Below are 17,428 nucleotides of genomic sequence, written 5' to 3' on the forward strand. Positions count from 1 at the left end.
TGGCATTGCATCCGTTACTTGTGTCCCGGCGCGGCGACTGTTTGCGCTGCTCCTTAAGTTTCCCAACCTCCGTCGACAGGCGCTGGTGTTATGTGTGTCAATGCGGCATTTTGCACACCAAACTCCTGCAGCATTACACTCTCTTCAGATATGTCCGGTACTGCCGCAACGAAAACATTTCATGCGAGCACCAGAAGGTGGGGAGCGAGGACCAGTGCTAGCTGTTGCCGCTTGAAGAGGAGCAACTGACTCTGCTTATGTAGCGGGGGTGGTATCCAGGGCGGAAGAAGCCATTTTGCAGGAAGTGTCCAACATTGCATTGTTCAACTTGCTCTCGCAACTAGTAAAGCTTGACTCCCACCGAGAGGAACAATTTTATGTGATGCACACAAGATCGCACACTGATTTGCCAGGGTTCATTGCAGAGGGAGACAGGAGGGCTGATGCTCTCGCTGCCCCTGCTGCAATGGCCCCGTTGCCTAACATCTTTGAATAAGCAAAGCTCAGCCACCAACTCTTCCACCGAAACATGCCTGGTCTTGTTCGCCGGTTCCACCTTACCTGGAACAGGCCAAGGCAATTGTGGCCGTGTGTCCATCCTGTACCCAGCACGCATTACCAACACTAAGTGCTGGGGTCAGCCCCAGAGGACTGAAGAGCTGTGAGGTGTGGAAGCCAGATGTAACACACTTCCCAGAATTCGGCCACTTTAAATACATCCATGTGTCAGTGGACACCTTCTCTGGAGCAGTCTTCGCCTTTGCCCACACCGGGGAGAAGTCTACGGATGCAATTAAACACTTCGTCCAGGCCTTCTCCTTCATGGGAATCCCAAGGGAGCTAAAAACTGATAACGGCCTGGCATATCGCTCCAAGGAATTCTGCAGCTTCCTGCAGCAATGGGGAGTGGAACACAAGACTGGCATCCCCCACTCCCCCACAGGGACATCAAAAGGGTCCTCCATCAGCAACAACAAGTGTTAAAGACAGAACCACCTTCAATCCAGCTAGCCAGACCTTTGTTTACAATCAATTTTTTAAATTGCTCCTTTGAGGGTTTAAACCCCCCAGTGGTGCATCACTTTGGTGCAAGCCAACAGTTTAGCATCAGAGAAACCCAGTCATGATCAGAAACCCTGAGACCAGAAAGGCGGAAGGGCCTCACCATCTGGTTACGTGGGGTCGTGGATACGCTTGAGTGTCCACTCCCATGGGACCAAAGTGGTTGCCATCAAAGTGGGTGAGGCCCTACATCCCAAAAGTCTTGGGGTCCCAAAACAAAAGGATGCCACAGGTCACACAGGAAGCGTGGAGGTGGAAGAGAAGGGACGATAAGAGCTGGAAAGAGCTCCCCTTTTTTCTAACCCCTCAGTACCCTTTTTAATGTGCTCGATTTTAGTCTCTTTCAGTTCATTATGAATCCAGCCAAAGCCCGATCCCCAGCTCCGAGGGACCTCCATCTCATCCTTGGAGCCTGCCTGATCCTCAGACTGTGCTTCCCGGCCAGCGGATGGCTTGTCCCGCAGCCCAAGGCCAACGTGTGGGCGACACTTGCACGAGCGATGGGGCAAGACCATATATGTCTCTCAGCCACGTCAGCAGACGGCCCCCTCACGACCTGCCTTGTGGGGATCCCTTTTGGACCCAAGGAGTTTCCATCAAAGCTCCTGGAAATCACCGACCAACTCAATCAGGAAGGTGCTTCCACGGGTCAGTCCATGTACTGGCATACCCCTCCAGAATCTTTTGTTGAAATTAAAATTAATCTCCCAGTTAAAAACCCATTTATTTTATGGAGGAAATATGTATCTACCCTTTCTGCTTGAGTTCGCCTCCTACTGAACTTGAGCCTTTAGGTTCCTCCAATGCTTCCTTTTGTGTTCAGTTTATGTTTAACCCCCCTAAAGGCCAGGAGAGGTTTTTCCAATCTGTATACCAGACCAGGGGTGCGTATACTGCCGGAATGTGGTGTGACCGTATTGCCCACGTGAAGGTGGCAACCACCCGCAACGCAACCCCCGTGGCCCTTCCTAGGGGTGTGTTTTTAATTTGTGGGGACAGGGCATGGGCAGGCATCCCCTCTCGTCTGATCGGAGGTCCTTGTACTTTCAGCCGGTTGGGCCTCTTCTCTCCCAACAAAACCACACTTATGGATTGGCAGAGAAAAAATTCTACCCAATTGGCAATTAGGAAAAGAGACCAGTCTGCGCTCGGCTCCGACTGTGACTTAGAAATTATTCATTGGTCTAAATCAAAAGGAGTAGCAATCACAGTCTTTTCACCGTGGGTGTCGATTGCAAAAGCTCTAGAGTGCTGGGTGGCGAAGCAGGCAAACTTAACCTCCAACGCCTTGGTCAACCTCTTATCAGACGAGGAAATAACAAGACAGGCCACGCTACAAAACTGTGCAGCCATCGACTATCTACTCCTCCTCCATGGACACCGGTGCGAGGAGTTTGAGGGGCTTTGCTCTTTCAATTTGTCATCCAAGGCCGAGAACATATATGATGCCATCCAGAAGATCCGGGACGTGGTCAGGAGCATGAAAATAAAGACCAATGACTGGCTGGGCGGGCTTTTTTCCAACTGGGGACTATCGGACTGGGCGGGTGTCATGGGTTAGTACGGTTTGGTTTTTTAGTTATAAAAGAATGTAAAATAATTCTCCAGGTCAGGACCTGGGAATTGCTTTGGAAGAGACAGAGACCTAACAGAGTGTTAGTTAGAATATTGACATCTACTTTGACCACTGAAATTGTTAGCTGCAACTTTGGGAAGTACCATATAAACCCCTTAATTTCTTGTAAGTGGGTCCTTTTCTTTCTTCCTTTGGCTAGAGAGAGACAGGTAACTTCGAGCTGGGCCTGCTGTTCCTGCCTTTTGGGGGGAGCTGGCCTGAGGCCTGGCCGGATTCCGTTGGTTCCCGGGTGAAAGGGGGGGAAGGAGAGGTTGCTGTTTTGTAACAGCTACTTTTCTTCAAATTACCCTGGAGCAGAGAAAAATCTCTGCTGGGCTCCTGATGGGAGCTATGGGCACCATTTAGGCTGAGGCCACCCCAATTTACACCAAGGGCTGGGCTGAGAAGGCATTTATGATCCTGCCTGGGGTTTTTTTGTGATTCTGGACTGCTTGAGCACTCCAATCTCTAATGTTTCTGTGTGAGTTTTTCCCCCCTCATCAGCTCGGCCTTGAACATCTAACACCAGGAGCTACAGAGAGAGAGAGACAAAGACTCCGAGCAGATTTAACTCTTTCTTAGCAATATGAAGCTTCCAGAGCTTAGCCCTTCTCTGAGAGAGTAAAGAGAGACCGAGTGAACATAAAGAACAACAGCATGAAGTCAGTAAAGCAAGAATGAAAAGACTATTAGGACAGAGGGTTGAAGAGTTGGTTGTTCTATTCTTACTTGAGCCATGGAAATGAACTCTATATTTAAGTCATTCCTTTAAATCATGGGAAAAATATGCATTTGGGGAGATGATTGTTTTAATTTGTGTGTTGATTTAAGCAAAAGTGTTTGTGATGAAATAAGTAATAACCTATAAAATGCTTGAAGAGAGATAAAGATGAGAAGCCCCCTGCGCCAGTGAAGAAGTGGGAAGATATCTCTGTACCTTGAGGTGAAGAATCCTTTGCTTTAGAGTTATTCATCTTTAAAAGGTGACACCCCAGTATATGCAAAAGTCTAAGACCCATGACCCATATGCAGCTTGGGAAACTGCTCCTGGGAAGGTCACAAAAGCAAGTTTTCTCTGGGCGGTTGTTTTTGTGACAGTTTAAAACCCACAAGAGAACTGTTCTAAGTTTCAGTAGGATCCATGACTCAAAAGCATACTCTTCCCCTAATGAATTGATGAAAGACTATTATCAGATAATAAAACTGACTAAAAATTACAAGTTTTGTCTCTTTATGGTTTTTTGTAAGAAAGTGAACAGTTTGTAAAGAGAGAGAAAAGTGTTTTTTGAAGTTTCATTCCATTTTAGTTTTTTTCCAACTTTCTCTTTTTCTATTCTTTTAGTGTATGTTAAATGTAGTGGTGTGAGAGTGGTTTTATTAAGTTATTAAGTTATTTTTGTAAGATTTTAAAGTTATTTTTCTAATGGTTTAGCCTATTGTATACCCCTGTTTTCTGTAATAGTTTTTCCCCATATGAGTTGGTTGTATAACCGGACGTTATATGTCAATCATTCCCTCCCTACACCTATCCCTGTCAATCCCCCCCCTCCTTGTGGTCACCCTGTCTGTCACTTCGAGACCCTTCCCTGGGTTCTGGAAAGATCCAGGAGAGGTGTCAAGTGATAGGCAGGTACCCGGGGAATCCCTTCCTACCTCCCTGTGATTTGTTAATGGTTCAAAGGTTGACACCCCTGTTACCACCCCCGTGTTCCCTGGTTGGCTGACCTGTTGTCAGCCCTCCCCCATTTCTAAGTGGCTGTCAAGCTTTGATCTCTGCTCTCTCTGGGCAGCAGGGGTCTGAGGTGGAGCTCGTTGCCAGACTCCCCTTAATAGACTACCTTCTACCCTGCCTAAAGAGAGACGACTCTTTTTCTGTCGCCGCAGTCGCAAACTCCGTCAGGTCCACACGCTGGTGTGGGGAACCAAGAGCCCAGCGGGAGGAGGTTACTTGCCCTGCCTGTAACCCCGACCAATCCTTGTAGTGGCAGTGCAGAACTGAGCTAGCCTGCATGCCTGCCAGGCGTGGGAGGACACTGCTATAGTTAATAAACTATTAGTTTTAAAGTTGAGCCTGCTTTATTTTTCTCCTAGTCTCTCTCTCACAAAAAGAGTAAGTACCAAGACCAAAATTTAGTAAACATAAACCCACTACATTAATGAGTGTTTCCGCCCAGTTTGAAATTAAAACTATGACAGCGGGTTCAATTTTAAAGACTATTCTGTTAATCTTGTTTATCCTATTATTAGTTATGATGTCTTTTGGTATTATTAAGAGAATGTTATTTAAATTAATTTCAAGCACCACTCACTCCCCCTCGGTCAACCGACTTACGATGCCATCAGTGCCAGACATGGAAGAGGACATGGAATTAGAGAAAGTCTTGGAGGAATGGAGGAAACCTGACGAAGAAGACCATCAAATGGGGTGGCCCACACAACAGGAGTGGTTCGCCGAGTTGTACCCAGACTCCGAGTATCTTCCCCCTCCGTTCCAGTTCTCCTCCTCTTAAAAAACAAAAAAGGGGGAGATGTGGTGTGCAAAAGTTGTTTTGTTATGTTTTTAAGTGTTTTCTGTAGATTTTAGTGTTGTTAGAAGAAGTTGTTTGTAACGGTTTGTTCCGCTGTACCCCCCGTTTTATGTAATGGTTCCTCCCCTATGAGTTGTTATATAACAAGTAGTTTTCTGTCAATTATCCCACTCCCCCACCTGTCCCTGACAATCCTCTCTCTCTCCTCTTGGGCGCCCTGTCCGTCACTTCGGGGCTCTTCCCTGGTTTCTGGAAAGATCCAGGGAGGGCGTCAAGTGATAGGCTGGTGCCCAGGAAATCCCTTACCCCCTTCTTGTGGTTGGATCATTGTTTAAGAGTTAACACCCCCTGTTACACCCACCTGTTCCCTCATTGGCTGACCCGTTGTCACCACCCCTTGATCCTCCCCTGCTTATAATCTGTTGCAAAGCTTTGCTCGGGGCTCTCTTCGGGCAGCAGTTGTTTGAGGTGGAGCTCCTTGCTGGACTCCCCTTAATAAACCACCTTTCAACCCTGCTTGAGAGTCGACCCTTTATCCGTCGCTGCAGTCATGACACCATCTGGTCCAGTCGCCGGTGTGGGGGAACCAAGACCCCACAGGGAGAGGAGATTGCTTGCCCAGCCTGCAACCCTGACCTAATCGCGTTAGCTGCAGTGTGTGATCTGAGCTAGCCTGTGGCCAGCGCCAGCCAGGCACAGAGGACACTGCGACAGCCACCCTGTGATATCCAGTGTCTGGCCCTTGTTCTTTTTCAGCCAATTGAATGCAACATCTTTGAATGTAAATGGACTCAGTTGGCAGGCAGAGTCGTAGTACAGAATGCTGCGCTGGGTCAGCAGGATCCCAGGCGTGTGATTGGAACTGATGTGCTGCTGGCTATGGGCAGTGTTGCTGATCTTCATAGGCAGGTTGCCCTTGACCCTTTTGTGCTTGACCAGTGCCAAAGAACAGGCATGGCAGTGTTGATTCAAACCATGGAAATGTCTGCTCCAAAGAAATCCTTTGTGACGGGTTTCCAGGGGGCTCAGGAACCCTTTCTGCAATTCGCAGAGAGGTTGACTGCCTCTGTTGAGAGGCAGGTGAAGGATCTGAATACAAGGATGCTTTTGCTCAAACACCTTGCAAGAACTAACTGTAAGCCCAATTGTAGGGGGATCATTGAGGCCCTTCCTGGTGACCCTTCTGTATTGCAAATGACAGAGGCCTGTGCAGAGGTAGGCACCACAGGTTGTAAGTTGGCTGCCATGGCTACTGCTCTGCGGCCGGCCTGGACTGGGCTGCAGGGCAGGCAGCGAAAGCAGGGGAATGCTCAAGCCAGCAAGAAACAGGGAAAGAAAGTACAGAGGGTGACAACTGCCTTGTTTTTCTGCAGTCGGTGTGGAGGACCAAATCATACCATGAAAGTCTGTAAGGTGACAGTCCATGCTAATGGTCAGCCTTTGTCGAGCTCGTGAAACAAGAGGCGAAGCATGAAGGGGAGACACACTCAGAGAAAAAGTTCTCTCCAACCCCCGAGTGGATGGAGGTCTGCTTGGCAGGCTTACAGCCAGCACCTGCAGCTCAGCAGGTCTCGATGTCTGCACAGCAGAAACAATCATCTTAGACTCTTGTGGAGTGCACAGAGTTCCCCTGGATGCCTTTGGTCCTCTGGGTGAGGGCATGAGTGCTTTCCTCACGGGGAGGTCTAGTGCCACCGCCCAGGGTATCATGGTGCATCTAGGACTCACTGATGCAGACTTTACGGGACAAATTTATGCCACACGCATAATTCCACACGCACCCCCCCATCACTATCCCCGAAGGGACCAGACTTGCTCAACTTGTGCCTTTTAAATCTTCTGTTCACAGAGCAGAGAACTGGTTGCAGCGAGATGGCGGCTTCGGATCCACTGGACCGCCTCAGGTTCACTGGAGCGCTGTCCTGACCAAAGACCATCCTGAGAAGGTGTGTACCCTGTCCATCCGTGTGTGACACCGCCAGAGATCCACCTCTGTGGGCTCCTTGACACTGGTGCAGACATCACGATTCTCTCCCTTGCCGCTTGGTGTTGGGGAGGATGAAGCCAGAAAGCCCTATAAATACGGCTGCTTAGATCCTGACAATGTGAAACCTGTAAGTGAGATAGAATTGAAAGCAAGCATATCAATGGAGAGTTTTACCCCAGGGTTGTCACAACTGGCCAGCCATATGCCGATGGTATGTGACCCGAGCCTTGTCTGGAGTTCACAAGCAGTTTCCTGATGCTCATTTTTATCACTATATGGATGACATGTTGGTGGCTGTGTCCACCCAGAATGAGTTGCTGAGGACACAGCCTCAGTTGCTCAATGCTTTGCATTCTCACGGGCTGCAGGTGGCTCCAGAAAAGGTTCAGCAACAATCTCCTTGGAAATATTTGGGGGTCAAAAATTTAGAACAAACGGTCCAACACCAAGAGGTGCAATTTGTGCATTCAGTGAAGACACCGAATGATGCCCAGAAATTGGTGGGTGTCATCAAGTGCTTACATCCGTATCTGGGACTGACCATGGCACGACTGTCTCCTTCATTTTATTTGTTAAAGGGAGACTCTGATTTGAAGTCACCTCACGCATTGACACCTGAGGCACATCAGGTGCTGGAGGAGGTTCAGCGAGCTGTTTCTGCTCACCAAGTTCATTGCATTGACCCATCCGTTGATGTCACTGTTTTCATCACCACTCCAGATTTGCATCCCACAGGTATCATTGGCCAATGGAGTGACAAATGGTGCGATTCCTTGCACATCTTGGAATGGGTCCTCCTGTCCCATCAGCTTTAGAAGACGGCAACCGCATTGTTTAAGCTGATAGCTCGTTTGATAATCAAATGCCAGCAACGGTGTTTGCAACTGATGGGTGCAGATCCCGCAAAGATTGTACTCCCGGTACAGTGGGAGGACTTTGACTGGAGTTTTGCAAACAGTATTTCTCTGCAAAGTGCTCTGGAAAACTTTTCTGGACAGATCACTTATCGTCTGCCGAGCCACAAGCTATTGCACGTGGCAAAATTCACAGAAATTTCTTTGTGGCCCAAAATTAGTCAGGATCCTGTCCAAGGACCCATAGTCTTTACTGACGGTAAAGAGGCAAGGCCATTGTTACCTGGAGGGATGGATCTGAGTGGGAGGTTCTGGAAGGTCATGAGAATGAATCAGCCCAATTGGTTGAACTGAGGGCTGCTGTCATGGCGTTTCAAAAATTTTCCCAGGAACCTTTCAGTTTGGTCACGGATTCCGCCTATGTGGCCGACATAGCACAGCGGTTGGGTCATTCAGTTTTGAAGGAGGTCAGCAATGCTGCTTTGTTTCATTTGCTGGAGACCCTGTGGTGTGCCATTCAGGCCCGAGTTCATCCACACTGCATTCTGCATGTGAGGAGTCATACCAATTTGCCAGGGTTCGTAGCGTAAGGTAACGTGAGGGGTGACAAGTCGGCTAACTCAGGGTGAGTTGCACTTCAGCCTGATACACTCACGCAGGCCAAGGCATCGCATGGGTTTTTCCATCAGAACGCACATACCTTGCAGAAGAAGTTTAAGTTGATGCCAACTGAGGCCCGTGATATTTTTGAGTTGCGTGACGACTGTTAGGTGCTTGTTGCGCCTTTGCCAGCAGGGGTAAACCCCAGAGGCCTTAGGGCCTTCGAGATCTGGCAGACCGATGTCACTGAGATTGCCGAGTTTGGCCGGCTCAAGTATGTGCACGTCACTGTTGACACTTTCCCCTCTGCCATGTGGGCTTCTGCTCACACTGGAGAAAAGACCCGCTATGTCATTGCCCACTGGAGGCAGGCCTTTGCTGTTCTTGGCATACCTTCTGCTGTGAAAACCGACAATGGTCCTGCTTACACCTTGCAGAAGGTGAGGCAGTTCCTGCAGTTGTGGGGTGTGTCACACAAGTTTGGTATCCCTCATTCTCCGACTGGTCAAGCTGTTGTAGAACGTGCTCGTGGCACTCTAAAGCGGGATCTTCCAAAACAAAAATGGGGAATGCAGGGTGAGACCCTGCACAGTCGGTTGGCAAAAGCTTTGTATACCATAAATCACCTTACGGTGCCGCAGAATTCCAATAATCCTGTCATTTTGAGCCATCATCTTTCATGACAGGCTTTGGACGAGACGCATCAGCCTCGAGCGAGGGTTCACGTGCAGAATTTAGTCACCAAACAGTGGGAAGGTTCCTATGACCTTACCGCTTTGGGGTGCGGGTATGCGTGTGTATCCACAGATACTGGGGTACGCTGGGTACCTGTGAAGTGTGTTTGTCCTGACCTGTGACGGCAAGGGGAAAATACGGCCAACAGGCAAGCTGGAGACCGTGACCAAAATGAAAGTCATCAAGTGGATGAACCATTGAGTGATGACTCAGATGCAGACGACGCGAGTGATCACTCCGATGGTCCCTCCACAAGCAGACACTGAACATTGTTCATTTTTCTTTTCTTTTTCTTTTTTTCTAATGGAAAAAGGGGTGAAATGTTGCCTGTTCTTTTTCAGCCTTCAGAGTTTGCATTTTTGTAGTGGAGTTTCTCACGGATTGTAACAGAAACAAAGTTGTTTTCAAATTCCTCTTTGGAGGAGGGGCAATTGATGGACTTCTAGTTTGACCAGTGGGGTCGGAGAGGTGGCAACCTCATTCTCCAATCCCTGGTCATTGTCCAGAATCTATAAAAATCAAGGTTGAGAAATAAACGCTGCTGCTTCTTCTTGCTCTTTTGCCCTGACTGCATGAGTGCCGTTGTTTTGGTGTCTGTCTAGCGACAATGGCAATATTGCATAAAGCTGTGTCATGGTTTTATAGCAGTTTTTGCACATGCATCAGTTCCTTCTGTGGTGGTCGTCGGTCTTCTGGTGGTCTTTTGATGAAGGCTCCTGTAGTCTTCCTCACATCTGAACTTCTTACATGTCTTCAACACATGCCTGGTGCTTCTTGTTTTTCATTCTAACTTGCTTTTAACTAATTTTGCGGTTTGCAAGTTCTGCTAAACGTGCTATCTTGCACTTCATAGCACATGTTAACTCACTTGCCCTTGTTACAATATTACTTGTGGTTAACTTTTCATTACATACCACTTAGATTTCAATCCCCCTTTCTTTTTCCTTTTGTGAATCCTTTCACAAATTATCGTGTGTTTAATCTCCAGAAATATGTTCCTCTTCCTACTCTGTATTTCAGTTGATATCTCTTCCAATCATCATAAAACACTCTGGTTTGCTTACACACCGCAAAAAGCAATGGCTAAATATGCATGTACACAAAAATGAGTATTCTTAACAACAAGATTCTCATGAATAATTTTTTTAACCAATTGAGATTAGGGAAACGAGACAGAGGTGTCTCCCATAAGTGAGTTTGACCCAGATGTAAAATCGTTTATTACTTCATGGAGTATCTTTGCATGTTGCCAGAGTGGATGTATATTTGTTGTTAATTTGCCCTGATTGCTCTATGTAAGTACATAAGGCTGTTTCCAGCCCTGGCCAGGTCAGGAGTCAGGAGTCCAGATGGTTTCATTTTGCAGTGTGCACATTCCTGGTGGCTGGGGATGAGGCAGGAGTTTGCTCCTGCTGTCCCAGGCTGGCAGGGCAGAGGGTGAATGGTCCTCTGGCTGCTCCTGAAGGGACACTGAGGAGCTCCTGAACCCAAGGAAGCTGTGCAGTGCTGGCAGAGAGGGTGTCATGGTTTAATGGTGCCAGAGAAGATTTCCTTGGGGTGCTGTGCCAGCGGCTGGACAGGAGCCATGGGGTGCTCAGATGGGCAAGAGGCCACTGGCCCCAGGGCTGTGCCATCTCTGGGGTGACAGCAGGACCAGGGCAGTGCCCGTCCCCTGTGCTGGCACTGCTGAGGCACCTCCAGTGCTGGGGCAGCTCTGGAACCCTCCTGACAAGAGAGACCTGCAGGGGCTGGAGCGTGTCCAGGGAAAGAAATGGAGATGGGAAAGGGAATGGAGCCCCAGGACAGGCTGAGGGAGCTGGGAAAGGGAATGGAGGCCCAGGAGAGGCTGAGGGAGCTGGGAAAGGGAATGGAGCCCCAGGAGAGGCTGAGGGAGCTGGGAAAGGGAATGGAGCCCCAGGAGAGGCTGAGGGAGCTGGGAAAGGGAATGGAGCCCCAGGAGAGGCTGAGGGAGCTGAAAAGGGGCTGAGCCTGGAGAAAAGGAGGCTCAGTGGGACCCTGTGGCTCTGCACAACTCCCTGACAGGAGGGGACAACCAGGGGGTCGGGCTCTGCTCCCAGAGAACTGATGTCAGTTTGTAGGAGGCATTTGGCACTCCAAGGACAGCCAGGGTTCCAACTTGTGGCAGCTTGCATCTGGGAGAAATTCTCATCTGCGTGGAATCCTAGGTGTCAGAAGTCTGGTACCAGGCACAGCAGGTTGGACATGAATGGAGGCACTTTTCCATGGGAAACTAAACTCAGCCCCCTGCCATGTTCCTCAGGACAATAGGAAATGGCCTCAGGCTGTGCCAAGAGAGATTCAGGCTGGATATCAGCAGGAATTTCCCAATGGAAATGGTGGCCAGGCCCTAGCAGGAGGTGTCCAAGGAGGTTTAGTGTCCCCATCCCTGGAAGTGTCCAAGGAATTCCTGGAGGTGGCACTCAGTGCTCTGGGCTGCTGACAAGGTGGGGATCAGGCACAGGTTGGACTCGATGGGCTGGGAGGGCTTTTCCAACCTCAGTGATCCTGGGGTTCTGTGCCTGTAACACTCCTGCAGCAAGGAATTCTTTGGGTGTGGGAAAGATCCCTCTGGAGACAGGCTAAGCTAAACTGGGAAGGGAGGGACCAAATCCATGCTCTGTAGGTGATGTGTGCCAGCCCTGCCTGGCAGGTGCTGAGGCTTCCCTGAGGCTGGACAAATGCCAGGGGTGTCTGCTCCAGCACTTGTGACTTGTCAGACTGGGGCAGGCGATGCCTGAGGTCCTGGCAGGCTGGAGGTCTCGGTATCCAAACTCCAGGGCTTGTTTTGAGGCTGTGGAGCAGGATTTGTGTGTCCACATCCCAAGGGAAAGGCAATCCAGGCACCCTGCTCTGGTCACATGTTGAATGTCCTCTGTCTGTCCTCTGTTACTGTCAAGTGTGGGATGTCCACTGCCAAGAGAGCTGCAGCCAGGCTCTGCTATTTCTGAGTATAAACTTGCAGTTGGATTCCAGAGGCCAGGCTCTTAGCAACTGTCTGCAGATGGCCTCGTGCCCAGCTTCTGGGCAACCTCCTTCTGTAAATGTGTGGGAGTGGGGAAATGGGGCCCTTGGGAGTGTTCACAGAGGTGTCTGTTCTGCTTTGCTTCCTCTGCTGGAGAGGGATTTTGGATGTGGGTCTGGAGGGACAGGACAAGGGGAAATGGCTTCCCACTGCCAGAGGGCAGGGTTAGATGGGATATTGGGCAGGAATTGTTCCTTGTGAGGGTGGGCAGGCCCTGGCACAGGGGAAGTGTCAGAGGATGGCCACATGGGATGGTGCTTGGAGTAACCTGGGATAGTGGAAAGTGTCCCTGTCTTGGAATGCAGCAGCCACTGCTTCTCTGGCAATTGTGTCCCAGCCTCTCACAACTTTCCCAGGGAAGAATTCCTTCCCAATACCCCATCTATCCCTTTCCTGTGACAGTGGGAACCCATTCCACCTTGTCCTGTCTCTCCAGGCCTTTTTCCAAAGACCCTCTCCTCCTTTTCTTACATGTATATCCAGCTCTCACAGTTTACAGTTTCATTACTGACAGTCAGCACAAGAGTTAAGGGTCAGATGTCTGCAACACACGATGTTGAGTGTGAGCCAACTCAAACCACAGCTGCTGTGGAATTTGGACCGTAATGCAATCTGACTCCAAATGAGGAGTTCCACTTTTGCATTCTGGGCAATGAAACGCCTGATTTCCTGGAATTACCCTGCTGCCTCTGGATCAGGAGAAGTCGCACCCACCGGAGTGTCAGTGTTGCATAAAGAGGGGCTGTGCTGGGCTTGTCCCGTGCCAGGAGCTGCGGGGCACGGAGCGAGAAGGTAGGGCCCTGGGGATGAGCGGTGGGGCCGGGAGCAGCAGGGAGCGGGAGCTTGTCGGGCTCCTGCCTCCTGTTGCCGGTGTTTTGCCAGGGCTGGGGAGATGGCAGGGCAGGAGAAGAGGGCTCTGAGGGCAGCGGGCGGGCGGTGTCTGCTCCTCCGTGGGCTGCAGGAAGCCGCCTTTGCTGGCAGCCGCTTTGGGGCAGCTCGGGGGAGCCGTGTGCGCTGCGGGGCTGAGCTGGGAGCGGGGCCGGGGTCAGAGGGGTGGGAGCGGAGCGGCGAGGGAAGGAGGAGGGATGCGGGCGGATGGAGGGGCAGAGCGAAGTCTGCAGAGGCGCAAAGCCTGGCCCAAGAGCTGGCAGCGGGGCTGGCCGGGCACAGATCCCTTGCGGAGCCCCTTCCATGCCGCCAGCCCGTGCCCGGCTCGGGCACCCCCAGCCCCGCGGTGGGGCCGGATGGCTGCGCTCTGCTGATGGCAGGAGCCATGGGGGATCATTCCATTTCCTACCCGTGCAGGGAGGGTGGGATTCTCCTCTCTCACAGTCGAAGCGTCACCACTCAGAGAGCTCTGGTTCCTGGGACAGCCCCTCAAAGGCATCAGCGCCTCCAGAGCCCATTTCCCTGGGGCAGGGCTGGGGAAAAAGCTCTCGGGTGCTGTTCCCATGAAACGGAGTGCCGGCATTCCCATGGCACGTCCTGCTGCCAGCCTTGCTGTTGCCCTCTATAGCTTCCAAGCAGGAACTCGATCCCGAGTTATGCCCTGAATGTGCTTAGTGCCTCTCTGCGGGCACTGACACAGTCACATGGGGCTTTTTCCCTATTCCTGCAGCAATGGGAAGCCGTGCAGGGACTGCCAGGGGTGCCTGGGGGCAGGTTCAGGGTGTGGCAGGGCTGGAGTTAATGTTGTGCAGGGCAGTCTCTGACTCCAGCGACAGAAGCCGTGCTGCGAGTGCTCCATTGGGAGAGAATTTGTGAGAGGACAGGGCTGGGACAAGTGGCTCAAGTGGACAAGCTGCAGCAGTGACCCTGAGCCAGCAGTTCCCTTCCTGAGCAGCCATCCTGCACTGAGGCTCTGCGGCCCAGGGAGCAGCTGGACATGTGCCCCAAGAAAACAATTGGTGTCTAAAGTCCTTTTTGTGCTCTCCCAGCACGTCCAGCTTGCCTCTGTAGTTGAACTGCCCTTATCTTGAGCCAGTGGCTTTTCCTGCTTCTGCTGTCCCCCTCCTGTCCCCATCCTGCTGGTGGGCGTGCACAAGCTGCAGGTGGGGATCAGTGGCTGCTGGGATCCAAGCCCTGCGCTGCTTCTCCCCCCTCTCCAAGGCCCTGAGCTTGCCCCCAGCAGCAGCAGCTGTGTGATGTGGGCAGTGGTGGGACAGGGCCTGTGCTGTCCCATTGTCAGTGCTGTTCCCCTGGCTCTGGCCCCTCCACACCTTGTCTGCTGCCCCGAGAGCACAGATGTTCCCAGGACAGCCTCTCACCCATCAGCACCCTCAAGTCCTTCTCCTCAGGGCTGCTCTCAATCCATTCTCTTCCCAGCTTGTGTCTGTGCCTGGCATTGCCCAGACCCAGGGACAGCACCTGCACTTGGCCTTGTTGACCTTCAGGGGCTTTGCTGTGTCCCACACCTCCAGCATGCCCAGCTTCCTTCTGGTGAGGGAACGTGGATATAGGTCCCAGGTGAAACCCTGCTCTGGTCACTTCCAGAAGAGCCCTGAGGAGTCTTTGCTGCCTGGGCAATCCCCAGTGGAGGAGAAGGGTTGGCCTCCAGTTCTCCCTGGAATAAATCCTCCATGTTGATTGGTGACCTCCTCTGACAGTCTGATCTTTTCCTTCAGGATTTCAGGCCTTTTCTTCCCACTCATCTTCTTGTTGGACCAGCTGGAGCATCTGCTGTGAGGTGGGTGAGGGGAATCAGAGCCCACAGCCCTTGCACAGATTGCCCAAATCTGCAGGGATTCCCAAGGGAAAGCTGCCCCTGAAGGCTCTGGAAGGGTGCAGGAGCCCTCGGATCCTGAGTCCAAGCTCCTGGCATCGATACCAATGGTGGGATGACAGCACCAGCTCTGCTACAGTGAGAACATGGAATCATGGAATGGCCTGACTTCAAAGATGGTTTGCCAGGGGGCAGGTTTCCACAGAAAAGTCACAAACAACAACTTAAGGTGAAATTTACTGTAATGCAAAACTGCAAAGAATCACAAAGGGATGAGTTCAGCAATACACCCAATTATTACTGCAAAGATTTCCTGTAGTCATTAAGAAGGATACCCCACCAGTTACCCTCAGACTTTACCATCCTCCAGACACACACATCAGCTGGGGAGGCCCTCCTGGTATAAACTGGCAATTCCTGTGGTGCTTCCAGCTGAAGGCAGAGAGGCTCCAGCCTCGCTGTGACAGAGCCCAGCTTTTATAACATGGAATAAACAAGCTGACACCTCTTCCAGTGCAGGAACATCTGGTTTCATTTTGCTCTTGGGTTATTCCTGTTGCCTGGCCAGGGATCAAGGGGGAATCAAGGGAGTTGTCATTGATCCAAACCCCTAACCAAGGCCATGTGTCCAGTTTCTAAATATGGAAAAGCAGATGAATGTTTTGTCAAGGAAGGGTTACATAGATCTTCTTGCCATTGATAGTTTGTTAATTATGGATATATATAAAATTTGCATTGAAGGTTCATCTAGAGGTCAACTTTGGCTCAGGGCCTGTTGTTCTGGCCTCAGTCAGGGCCTGTTCCTCCGGCCTTAGTACTTCAGAAGTGCCACGCAGGGATCCTGGGAGAGGCAGGACCAAAAGCTTTACTGAAATGCAAAAAGCTCACATTAACTGGCTGCCCTTGATCAGCTCTGAGAGTTAATGTGTTATAAAAGGAAATTCAGTGTGACAAGAAGGACTTCTTCCTCCTGAGCCTGTAGTGGTTGTGACCCATGACTGACTTGTCCGTCAGGGATTTTTCGGTCAAAAGTGACCAGCACTGAGGGACCCCAGCACCTTTTAGACCTGTTTCCCATGGGCTCTGTGTAACTTTCCCCTGAGCAGCCTGAACTCTGCTTCTACCATGATCAGGGTTGAAGGGTTTCTGGCACTTTTCCTGCTGTCACCAGAGGTTTTAAGCTCATTGTCTCTGTGGTGGCTGTGGCCCAGATGGCCACCAATGGGCACTTGGCTGATGAGACCCTCTGTACTAATGAGCAGCAGGTCACAGAGGGCACCTCTCCAAGTGGGCTCCTGCAGTGGTTTCACGTTCACTAAATTTTGGTCTTGGTACTTACTCTTTCTGTGGGAGAGAGACTAGGAGAAAAACAAAGCAGGCTCAACCTTAAAATTAACAAATATTTTTTTTAACATACACTAAAAGAATAGAAAAAGAAAGTTGGGGAAAAAAAAAGAATGAAACTGCAAAAACACTCTTCCCTCCCCTTATAAACTGCTCACTTTCTTACAAAACAACATCAAGAGACAAAACTTCTAATTTTCAGTCAGTTTCACTATCTGACAATAGTCTTTCATCAATTCATTAGGGGAAGAGTATCTATTAGAGTCATGGATCCCACTGACAACTTAGAACAGTTCTCTTGTGGGTTTTAAACTGTCACACAAACAACCGCCCAGAGAAACCTGCCTTTGTGACCCTCCCAGGAGCAGTTTTCCAAGCTGCTTATGGGTCATGGGTCTTAGACTTTTGCATCCTGGGGTGTCACCTTTTAAAGATGAATAACTCTAAAGCAAAGGATTCTTCACCTCAAGGTACAGAGATATCTTCTCATTTCGTCACTGGTGCAGGGGCCTTCTCATTTTTATTTCTGTTCAAGCATCTTATAGGATTAATATTACTTAGTTCATCACAAACACTTTTGCTCAAATCCACACACAAATTAAAACAATTCATCTCCCCAAATGCATATTTTTCCCTTGATTTAAAGGAATGATCTAAATATAGAGTTCATTTTCATGGCTCAAGTAAGAATACAACAACCAACTCTTCAACCCTCTGTCCCAATAGTCTTTTCACTCTTGCTCTACTGACTTCATGCTGTTGGTATTTATGCTCACTCTGTCTTACTCTCTCAGAGAAAGCCTAAGCTCTGGAAGCTTCATGTTACTAAGAAAGAGTTAAATCTGCTCAGAGTCTTTGTCCCTCTCTCTGTAGCTTGTGGTGTTACATGTTCAAGGCCACTCTGGTGAGGGAGGAAGAACTCACAGAAACATCAGAGA

General features: G+C 50.1%; 1 protein-coding gene across 3 annotated transcripts in view; it reads left to right on the forward strand.

Annotated features, from left to right (window-relative positions):
- Positions 1-17,428, forward strand: part of LOC120750266 (interferon-induced very large GTPase 1-like) — a 75,346-nt gene that overhangs the window by 47,463 nt on the left and 10,455 nt on the right. The window contains exons 1-2 of one of the 3 annotated variants that reach the window (XM_040058719.2): positions 13,086-13,216; positions 15,049-15,110. The gene's annotated coding sequence lies outside the window, so the exon portion shown is untranslated. Of the gene's footprint in view, positions 1-13,085; positions 13,217-15,048; positions 15,111-17,428 lie in introns of those variants that run through there. The other 2 variants (XM_058420006.1, XM_040058720.2) reach the window with 2 other exon arrangements.

This window comes from Hirundo rustica, chromosome 3 (genome assembly GCF_015227805.2).
Source record: "Hirundo rustica isolate bHirRus1 chromosome 3, bHirRus1.pri.v3, whole genome shotgun sequence".
NCBI lineage: Eukaryota > Metazoa > Chordata > Aves > Passeriformes > Hirundinidae > Hirundo > Hirundo rustica.